Source organism: Cucurbita pepo, chromosome LG18 (assembly GCF_002806865.2).
Source record: "Cucurbita pepo subsp. pepo cultivar mu-cu-16 chromosome LG18, ASM280686v2, whole genome shotgun sequence".
Classification (NCBI taxonomy): Eukaryota; Viridiplantae; Streptophyta; class Magnoliopsida; order Cucurbitales; family Cucurbitaceae; genus Cucurbita; species Cucurbita pepo.
The window spans coordinates 3,495,384-3,504,291 of record NC_036655.1 but is presented as its reverse complement, the minus strand read 5'-3'; the positions used below and the strand labels follow the sequence as shown (position 1 = coordinate 3,504,291).

At 35.6% G+C, this 8,908-nt stretch overlaps 1 pseudogene; it reads left to right on the top strand.

The window, feature by feature from the left end:
• Window positions 1-393: 393 nt before the first annotated feature.
• On the top strand, window positions 394-2,000 carry LOC111779705 (annotated as a pseudogene).
• The last annotated feature ends 6,908 nt before the right edge of the window (window positions 2,001-8,908 follow it).

The following is an 8,908-nucleotide window of genomic DNA, read 5'->3' as shown; positions in this document are numbered from 1 at the left end:
GTTTTTTTTTTTTTTTTTTTTTTTTTTTTTTTTTTTTTTTTTTTTTTTTTTTTTTTGTTTGTTTGTTATTACAATGTCGATCAAATCCTTTGATGGCCTTCGAACTTCAAACATATGTGGTAGATTCCCAAGAGATATCTCAATTGTTGTCCAAGTTATGCATTTAATACTCATAGATATGCTTTAAGTTGATGGCTTATAACTTTGTATTGTTTTAGGCCACATCAAACAAATTCTTTGTTTTACATTTGTTGTAAAAGATATGTTTTATGTAATATCATTAATTGGTCTATTGATAGGCATGTAATGGGATCAAAAGGGCCACACTACTATTGAGCCTGCCCAAGTCTGATATAAATCCTTCCAAATCTGTAAAACTCAAGCCAACAACAAATGCAACTTACTCACATCTTACCTGCAAACTTAGCCGTTCTCCTATTTCTCTATGCTCTCTTTCATATTTCATGGAGATCCACCACTCATCGCACCAAGAAAAGACTCCCACCAGAAGCCGGCGGTGCTTTGCCAGTGATAGGCCACCTCCATAAACTAAATACAACCGAGCCAACCCACATAACCTTAGCCAAAATGGCCGACGCCTACGGACCAATCTTCACCATAAGATTAGGCATGAGTAGAGCCCTTATCGTGAGCAGTTGGGAAATAGCGCGAGAGTGCTTCACAACAAACGATAGAATCTTCGCTTCCCGCTCAAAATCTCTGGCCTCAGAGCTGCTTGGCTACAACTACGCAGCGATGGGGGTTAGCTCCTACGGTCCATATTGGCGCCATGTACGCAAAATAACCACGCTTAAACTCCTCACGAAACTACATTAGAATTATGTGCCGACAAGGGATCAAATGGGATCAAATGGGAAAGTGTTGGTGGAGATGAAGACGTGGTTTGGGGACCTAACTTTGAATACAATATTCAAGATGGTGGTGGGAAAGCGATTCAGCACTGATTTTGAAGGCAGTGATGCGGTGAAGTATCGAGAGGCGTTGAGGGATTTTCTTGAGCTGTTTGGGGTATTTGTTCCTTCAGATTCGTTCCCATTTCTAAGTTGGTTGGATGTTGGAGGGTATAAGAAGGCCATGAAGAGGACGGCGAAGGTGCTGGACGAGATGCTTGCTAAATGGGTCGAAGAGCATCGAGAAAAGAAGAAGAATTTGGGTGAAGGTGGAGTGATCACAATGGAGCATGACTTCATGGATGGGATGCTCTCTACTATCAACGATGCCGGAGAGTTGGTTGGTTTTGATGTCGACACGGTCACCAAAGCCACTTGTTTGGTAAGCATATATGTTTCTATTTTAGTTCATAAAGACATCTTATGTAGATGCCTAATTGAGAATGAATAACAAACCAAATTAAATTATGATATTGTGTAGAACGTAATATTGGGTGGAGGTGACGTTACAATGATAACTATGACATGGGTTCTTTCTTTACTCCTCGACAATGAAGAATCATTGAAGAAAGCCCAACTTGAATTAGATGAAAAAGTCGGAAAGAATCTGATGTAAAAAATTTACCATATCTCCAAGCCATTGTGAAAGAGACGTTGCGTTTGTATCCTATAATGCCGCTGTTATTCCCTCGTGAATCTATAGAAGATTGTACAGTTTCAGGCTATCACATCTCTGCAAAGACACGTCTAGTAATGAATGTTCATAAGCTACAAACAGACCGAGGAGTTTGGGAGAATCCTTATGAATTTCGACCGGAAAGGTTTCTAACAAACCACACAAAGTTTGATATGAAAGGACAAAATGTGCAACTAATGCCATTTGGAAGTGGTCGAAGAATGTGTCCCGGAATCTCATTTTCCCTTCAACTTATGCATCTTACTCTTGCAAATCTACTTCATGAATTTGAAATTGATAGACCATCGGAAGAAATACTTACTATGGAAGAGGGGTTTGGATTAACTCTTTCAAAAAAAAATTCATTGGAAGTTGTTTTACGTCCACACCTTTCAAATCAAGTTTATGAATAATTTTGAAATCAGGTCGAGGAACCAATGAAACTATTTGTAAAAGTATTGTGTGATGTGATTATTATCGTAAGGGGTATATGTAAAATAAGTTCAATAAACTTAATAAAATATAAATTTTGTATAATTATAATATAATTATTTGTTAAAGCTAATATTTTGTATCTATATTTCCAAATTACAAGAAAAAAAAAATCAAAATATTAACATAAAGAGATAAAAAGAGATTATTTTGCTCTTCCTGTCATTATAGGGTCCAAGTGGAACCTACCAAAAGACCAAAGAGAGAGGGAGTTTGAGAGAACTTGAATTGGGAAGGAAGATAGAACGGTTGAAAAACTCATCTGATCACCGCGGAAAATCTCTCCTAGTCACGATCTAGTTGCAAGGACTCCTTACTTAAGAGAATAGAAAGGTTCCTAGTTGCAAGGACTCCTTACTTAAGAGAATAGAAAGGTTCGAGAGACCGAAGTCTTATTTTCTGTCAAGAACCGAGAGGATCTACGAGGTAAGATCTTGAGTGTTCTTCTTCAGATCTGAGAGTTTCCTTTGTAAATCGTGATATGAAATTTTGATATGTTCATCTAGGAAAGATCCTTCACAAATTTCACGAAGGAACTTGGCCGAAATCTTGACCAAAAATTGCTGTCACGAGAGCTCTTCCAAGAATGATATGAAAAAGTAACGTACCTACTTCCGACGTCCATAACTTAGTTTGTGATGGTGTTTAAAATTCAAGAAAAATATTAGGACATAGATGGAACTACATCTTTGCGAAAGAAGTCATATTGATTTGAGTTCAAAATCAAACGATGCCAAAATGTAAAGTTCAAGAAAACTAATCGGAAAATTTCAAGTTTCGCCTGCTAGGAGGAGAGAGGAAAAATCCGACGTGTAGTGTCAACCGTCGAGAGGACCTGCGCGTACCACCAAACGGAGGGCACGCATCAGGATCTGGTGGAGCTACGCTTCCAACGCCGCGTGGAGCAATGCGGCTCCGTTCGTTCTGTGTCACGCGGCATGCTGCAGCACTAATCGGACCCGCAACCTACAAACCGACTCGATTCGATCCGCAACCTGTTGAATCGGCTGACCTGTGGTTTGACGTGAAATGCTACCTGAATTGGTCTGTGACCAGCGACCGTAGATTTTCCTTTGCGCATGGCACTCACGTTTTATTCATGTGAGTAGGTTCCTCCCTCGACACGTGAAAGCACATGTCGGCGCGTGTAAGATTCGGATTACCTTGTTGATCAAATTACCTTGTTGATTCGGATTACCTTGTTGATTGAATATCTCAAGGCAAAAACATTGTTTGAGATTCGAATCACTCCATAAGCAAGATCGATCTGTCTAGCTTGAATGATTCTTGTTGATCAAATATCTCAAGGCAAGAACACTTGATTGAGATTCGAATCACTCCACAAGCAAGATTGATCATGTCGAGCTTGAATGATTCTACATGCAACCTAAACTATATAGAATTGCAATAAACTTAGTCATTCGCTAAAGAAAGCACAAATGCTCCTCTTACTATATTTTCCAAGTCTCCTTGCAAATACAACATGCACGGTTTTATATAGGCTCAAAATGAAACTATTAAAGGCATTCCAAGAGTTGTAACATTCATACTCAATGGTCATAATTAACCATTATGTAATTGTAATCTAAATTAAATAAAAACTCTTAAACTACATTAATGAAATACAATAATTCTAAATGGTAATCCACCCAAAATTTATCGCATGAAACTTCATTCTTCTTCAATGTGGCATGAATTGAAACATCTTTTGATAATTTCAACAATATTTTCTTCACATCTTCATTGAAGCATATTGTATGATTGATGTCTCTTAGTTCATATCAATATATAAGATCTAACAAGTAACTTAGTTTTCTATTATCTATCGTCTTTAGTGAGAACATAATTTTATTACCAACCGTGCTACCTTGCACCATTCCCAAATGATTTGCCAAGTCCTTCAATCATGATATATTTGTTTGTGGGGGATTCATGTATGCCATTTTCGTTGGAGATATATTTTCTCAAGTTATTTTCTTTTAAAATTAGCGTCTATTTAGTTTATGAATTTTTAAAAGTATCTAATAAATTTCTGAACTTTTATATTAAATATTTTTAAAATTGGAGAATCTCGGAAAAAATTTCAAATATCCTTAAAACATCACGATCATGCCCGTAAGAGTGCTGGTTTTTTTCTTTTCTTTGAAAACAAGATGAAAACAGCCGACATGATTGATCCAGAAAACAAGATTATGAAGGCTATTGTATGAAGGACCAAAATATTTGGTTCATGTCATAATGTCATAATGTTGGAGATGTCGGGGCTATCAGGTATTGAAGTTGAATTCTAAATCCTGAGTATGGGTCGGCGTGAGGACAAATCATGTTGGAAAGCCTTTTGTTAGTTTTTGGGGATAGTCTATAATCTTTAAGAAGTGAGGAATAAGTAACGTGATCATGTCGCAGGGGATGCAGGGAAATGTCTAAGATATCCAAGTGCCGAATCTAGATTTCAAATCCTTGACATGGACCCTAACAGTCTTTCTCACACTTGTGGTCGCTGGCAAGGACATCGAAGATAGATGATAGAAACATAAGAGTTCATTTGTTTCCGTGTGGTACCAATTATAGAGCAACACGTGACTTTGAACATGTGTGAGAAATCTTTTCAATGGGGATTGAAATGAAAATTTAATCAAAGGTGTATATTAATATAGTTATACAAGTTTGAAGTTTAAATAGATGAAATTGAAAGTTTAGGGTTAAAATCGATATAACATGGTCTATCAAAATTTGGTAAAAATAAAGCTTATTTGCATTAATTTTTTTCTCAGTGGATTACTCCCCGCCTCGATTTGTTCTCCATCTACCATCAAGATGGACTAGACTAGTTCATTGTGTTCATGGGTGTCACTTTGTCCCTCATGTACTTTCTTCTCTCTTGCATTTTCAAAACTGCCATAACTGGTTGCCACTGCCTTTAATGACTCGTCGTCAGGACCTTTCTCACTATCACAGGTGATAACATCGAAAATGAGAGAAACACAAGAGTCTGCTTTGTTTTTGTGTGGAGGGGAACACAAATGAAAGTACATTCAAATACATGGCATGACATAAATTATTTTTCTAATGGTTGAGATATATTATTTATGTAATATATCTTAGATATTATAATTTATTTTATTTTCAATATTTAATTATTTTATATTTTCCTCATTTGTACTCGCTTGTATCCTATTTAAAGGATATCAATATCAATGATAATATACACCTTTCCATTTCTATTTTCTATCTCATTCTTAACACTAATAAATGAGGGTAATGAGAGTATGAGTCAATAAGTTGGATTTGTTCAAAGCAAAATATTAAGCATTGGAGGAGGAAGTTATTAATGGTGAAGCATTTTAGGACAATAATTGTTATTACTTTTGATGCTTTAAATAGCCATCTGTCACATTTTATTTTCACAAAGTAAAAAAAAAATATTGTGATTTGAAATATCTTAGAATAAAGTGTGTTTTGGGAACGATTCATCCGTAATTCGTTTCGTCCGTAATTCGTTTCGATATGGTTTGATCGAAGGTCAAAATCGAGAGTACATAGAAATTAAAAAGACAAGCAATTGTAGCAAGAAAAAGGAATACACTTAGCTATTTTTATTTGGTGGTCATTATTGTTTAAGCCAAGCTATGCTTCGAGATAAGCATGGTTGCATGGTTGTGCATGCAGATGCAATGGCTTCGGGGAGGGAGAGTTCATCCATTTCAGATAAGTCTATCTTTTTCATTTGGAAACCCTTGTAGAAGTCCAACAAATAGCATCATGGTAATGTTAGTGTCCAATGAACTACCTAGGAAGCAAAATCAAGATTGAATGCATTCATACACTCACGAACAGAAATTAAACAAAAAGACACAAAGATTTACCATGTACGGAGAGAAGAAATTTCTTTACATCCACGGACGGCAACCAATCACAATAGTCAAAGTGTTTACAAAGTATATATCACACACCCTCACACAATAGTCTCACTCAACAAAATTTCTTCCAAATACGAGAAGGTAAATAAAAAATGACACTCAATCTTAATGCCTCTCAACAATTCTAGACAATTCTTTATATAGACATAGAAACATTAATGTTATAGATGTCTAAATATGGGAGATAGAACAAAAATGGGAGATAAAGCAAATGAATTCTAATAGGTGCCTGAGAAGAAATGCATAAAAAATGTTCATGAACGGATTCTTTATGACAATTTACAACAATCTCCACTTTATCAAAAACTCCCATCAAATAAATTGTTTGGCTGCCACCAAATCGACTGGGTACTTCTTACGTCAACCATTGATTAGATCCAAGCAATGTTAAAACTTTTCACGAGCAATCACCTTTGTCAACATATCCGCACGATTAATAAAACTTTCAATTTTCATCAAATGAATTTCCTCTTCATTGATAATTTCTCGAACAAAATGAAATCGTATATCAATATGCTTGATATGAGCATGATGGACTTGGTTCTTCGACAACTAAATCGCACTCAGGTTATCACAAAAACACCTCTAGTGTTTTCAAGTAATACCCAAGTCATTTACTAAACGATGAATAGCTTCTTTAAAAACTTGTGACTGTCATATACTTTGTTTCGATAGTAGAAAATGAAACAGTAGACTACAATGTTGAGCGCCAACAAATAGGTACAACAACCATAATGAATAGATAACCATCAGTGGATCGTCGCTTATTCAAATCACTAGCATAGTCAGAATCCACGTAACCAACTAAGAGGTTGTCAAGATTAAACATCTCTTTTTTTGTTTTTTTTTTTTTTAACTTGATACCAACGCCATAGAACCAAGAATGTAGCAAAGAATCCATTTGATAGCCTGTAAATGCTCTTTGCTAGAATTATGCATATAATGGCTCACCATGCTTACTGCGTTTGAAAGATCAAGCTGAGTACACACCATTGCATACATCACACTACCAACAACATTTGTATAAGAAACATCCTCCATATGCCTTTTGTCATCATCAGAACTTGGACACTTGAAAGCACTAAGCTTGAAATGAGGATCAAGTGACGTGCCAACGAGTTTAGTTGAATTATTCCATCCAAATCTTGCAAACACTTTGCTTAGATATTGAGATTGAGTCAACTAAATTCTACCTCTTCTTCGATCTCACTCTATCTCCCTTCCAAGTATTTTATTTGCTTTGCCCAAATCTTTCATTTCAAATACTTTAGAAAGTTGATCTTTGAGCTTATCAATTTCCAAATGTCTCTTGGAAGCAATTAACATGTCATCAATATATAAGAACAAATAGATAAAGGATCCATCATCAAGGCACCAAAAATACACTCAATGATCAAATTGACTATGAGTGTACTTGTGCTCTACCATGAAATGATCCAATTTCTTGTACCATTGGTGAGGAGATTGCTTCAGCCCATACAAAGATTTCTTCAGTCTGCATACCAAATGTTGTTGCCCAACTACGCAAAAACCAATTGGTTGTGCCATATATATATATTTCTTCTTATAAATCTCCATGTAAGAAAACAGCTTTTACATCGAGTTGCGCAAGCTCAAGATTAAATTGAGCAACCAAAGCCAACAAAATCTGAATGCAAGAATACTTTACCACAAGTGAGAAAATTTTGTTGTAATCAATTTCTTCCTTTTGCGCATAGCCTTTTGCCACAAGTCGAGCCTTAGGGCGTATACCAAGAGAGCCTTACTTTTTGCATAGACCCATTTACAACCAATTTTCTTCTTCAAGTATTATCATTGCCCATATAGATAACTCCACCATCAAATTCTTCAAGGTCCAAGAACATCTCTCTATGTGGAAACATATGATAGGAGCACATAGAATCTAGGATCCATTCATTGATATAGCTGGTTGATAAGAAGATGGTCGAGGCATTATTGTTTTATTGTCATCATCTCTTACCAACATTGGACTTTGAGTCTTTTTTAAGATGGGCGATCTTTCTTCCAATGACCTTTCTGTTGACAATATGCACATTCATTTTTTTCAAGTTTTCTCCGACTGACCTACCTTTCAACTTTGATTAGGAATTTTTGCGTTCACCCCTAAACGAGTAGTCGAAAGTGTCAAAAACAACTCTGAAAGTGTCAAAAATGACTACTTAAGTGTCGAAAATGATATAAAAGGGTCCGAACATATTAGACTTGAGCCGGATTAATTGACCTCAAAACGGTCCAAAAATATCAAATTCAAGCTGAATCAACCGAGAAGTCGAGCTAAATCCATCATAAAATGTATCTAGATGGCTCTAAACTATCCAAGTGGGATGAAAAGGAACCATGGTTGTGATTTAGTAAGACAAGAAACTCCATTTTATATTTGAGTCTAATTTTTTTTAATCTAATTGAAGTGGGCCGAATAGAAAAAAAAAAACTTGTTCTATTTAAGTTTATATAGGGTACAAAAAAAATTAAATTATTACAATTTGAAAATTTTTGGGTTCAAAATTAAGTTTTCTCTCTCAAATAATTTGAATTATTTTGTACATGTTTCACTAGTTTTATTTGACAATGATATCTTGGTAGGACAATCTTTATTCCAATGTGACAATATGCACGTTCATTTTTCTCAAGTTTTCTCCAGTCGTTTGACCTATCTTTCGAGTTTGATTGGGGCTTCTCGTGTTTACCCTTAATATGGAAGTGAACTATGTCAAATACGACTCTGAAAGTATAAAAAATGGCTACTCTAGTGTCGAAAATGATATAAAAGGGTTCAAACATATTAAACGTGAGCTGGATTAATTGGCTTCAAAAGGTCCAAAAATACAAATACAAATTCAAACTGAATCAACCAAGAAGTCAAGCTGAAGCCATCAGAAAATATATCT